Raw genomic sequence first — 2842 nt, forward strand, 5'->3', positions numbered from 1 at the left:
ATATATATAACGTGCATAAAATGCTGAAAATCCGACTGGGTCTCGTCATTTTTAAGACTCAGCAAATTCACGCCACAAACAAAGGAGGAAAATGTCAGTTTTGTTAAATCCTGTGACCGTCGAACTTTTAGTCCAACTTTTCCTTTTTCCTACATTTAACCAGACAATTTTGGCACCTAGATAAAGCAAAGTGGCAGTTAAATAAAACAGTTTTACAAGCAATTCAAACTGCATTGTAAAGGTGAAATACTCAAAATGATAAGCAACCGTTAGACCCGAATGTCAATTGCAGATCTCGAGGGAAAAGATTTTATTACAATTTCCACTACCACCACCACTCCACCCAAATTCCTTATTCAAAAAAAAAAAAACAAGATGTTCTGTTTTGTTTTAGTGTAAATGCATCACAAACAACTTAAAAATAATATTCGCAAAAATAAAGTACATCATGACTAATAATAAAAGCACAGAAATGTCAGTCTGGGTGAGAAAGTGTTTTGGTCAGGCTGAAAACAAAACAAAGTTTTGTTGGTTGACATGGTTAAAATCACTCCAGATGTACTGCAGTCTAAAGGCAAAGTGACTGAAAACACACACCAAAATACTAGGCTGCTAAAATGAAAAGAGAAAAGAAAAACACAAATATCTATGTAGTACATGAACAAATCATTTCAGTCTTCATCATTACCAAATGGGTGACAGGAAAAACATTTTATTGCTTATCGCTGGTACAGTTTCTGAAACATAGCAGCTTAAAGCACCAGGTTCGAATAAATACTTTCTCCCATTTGAGTCTTTAAGTGCACTTTTGTTTCCAAACATGCAAAACCATTATTAGTCTTTCCAAAGCTATGTAAAAAAATTAATATTTAGAATATACTGTACATGCTTTTGAGTTGTAACATTTCTGAATAAAAGAAAAAGGAAAAAAAAAGATTGTGGGTCAAATGGATCAAATGACCATGCAGGAAGATTAGAAACAGCCCGAGCAAGCATTACAAGAATCAAGTTTGTTTTTGAGTGCACGTACAGACACATCTGCTGTTTCTGATTACAGCACCCTAGGAGGTGTTGTAATCTGTAATGGATTCCTCCCAGATGGTAAAGAAGCAGAAAATAAGAAAATAAATAAAAGGGATCAGGACAGAACATGTCATTTGGATACCAGGGTCAACCTGGCTATCTGTGCAAAGCGCCCACTGGCTTAATCAATCATGGAAGTGCATATAATCAATTCTATCAGTGACAAACTAGTAATGTGGATGGCAGAGAGCAACATTCCTCTTTAAACCTCTTGACATCCTCACATATATTTTTTTCCTAAGTGACAAATACAGGTAAAGCAGTGCTTTAGCATAGTTCACCCATTTTTCAGAGAACCAAGGTTACCATGTTAAGCAAACTCTTTCTCAAAACAATAGCTTTACATCTCACTTTTGGAAATGTCGCCTAAAAAAATCTCTTCCTAAGACAGGAAGAAGAACAGACTCAGTGCAGCAATGATGATGCATTCAAATCCATACAGTAGATATCTGGGTTTGCCCAACTAGCAGCACCGCATGTCCCACATACACACAAGTTACCCTGCTTACAGGAGGCTGCAGTCTATGGGGCGCATATCTCCACCAGCCAGTGAGCTATGCAAACCAGGACTCCAAGATAAAAAAATCTGATTATTTTTTTGAAAATGAGTATTGCATATATAAAATATATAAAAAAGGAGATGAAACGCCAAGTGAACTGCATCTGTAACAGGTCCCCTTAACCTTTGGTACAAAAGAGGTGCTTAGGGCATACTATTGCTCTTCTGTGTCCTTGAGAAAACCGTAAATATGATTCATACACAGACAGAGCCCGACTTTTTTTTTCCTGAGCCCAGAGCCAGCAGCAGGATAGTTTTCAGGGAGAGTGCTCCATCAATTAATCAATGGGTTGATCCAGTGAGGCCCTCTAACACCACAGGTAAATCCCATGAAGGGAAAGGGGACTTTACTGTTTGCATCCCAACAAGCCTTTCGTAAACTTCTTTATCAGCGAATGTTGTGCAATTTGTGGTTTACCAAAGCGTATATGGCATGCTAAAATTGCAGTTAAACATATTTTACAGGTGAAAAAGGCTTTCCACTGTCTAATACAGTAGATGTCCTGCACGTGTAATAATATTAGACATGTGGGCAGTGATGGTTTCTACCATAACAGCTGCTCACATGCTGGAATGGTGAGCCACAGCTCTGGACCCGTACACTTCTGGAGATATCAGTAATGACACAAATCTATTCCCAAATGCAAAGGATTCGAGGTACCTTTACCCAAACGGGTGTCCCGTTTCCTGGAGCAGCTCTGCTTAGTAAGCTGAAAGGAGGGTCACGAGGTTCAGATTCTTTGCAGATTGAGTAACCGACCTGTAAGCGTTTTTGGTAATTGGAGGCCGTGAGGTGCTGCATTTTACTCACAAAGTGTTGCTCCTGCTGCATGAAGCGGCACTTCTGCTGGAGGTCACAAGAATTTTGAAAGCGCGACCACCTAGTGGTTAGAAAGCCCCAAATTATCACTGCTTTCTCTTTCCATGCTGGGGTAGTCTAGTAATCTCCACTCTGGCTTGTCCCAAAAATGCTTAATTTCCTTCATAAAGGACGGGATGGAAGAAATGAACCACTTTGCGGGAGCCTAAAAGTCTCTCTCCTCACCCCCTGTCATCCAGTGACTCTTGCCTCCCAAAGACAAGCCTGGTCGCAGCCCACTTGTACACCTCCGCTGTTTTTGAATTGAAGTCTGCCTATGGTTGCAGTTTGGCAATCGCGTCAAAGGAAGCGATCGAAGCCATTCAGTCGGTGTCGGCCAC

Source organism: Poecilia reticulata, linkage group LG21, assembly GCF_000633615.1.
Source record: "Poecilia reticulata strain Guanapo linkage group LG21, Guppy_female_1.0+MT, whole genome shotgun sequence".
Taxonomy (NCBI): domain Eukaryota; kingdom Metazoa; phylum Chordata; class Actinopteri; order Cyprinodontiformes; family Poeciliidae; genus Poecilia; species Poecilia reticulata.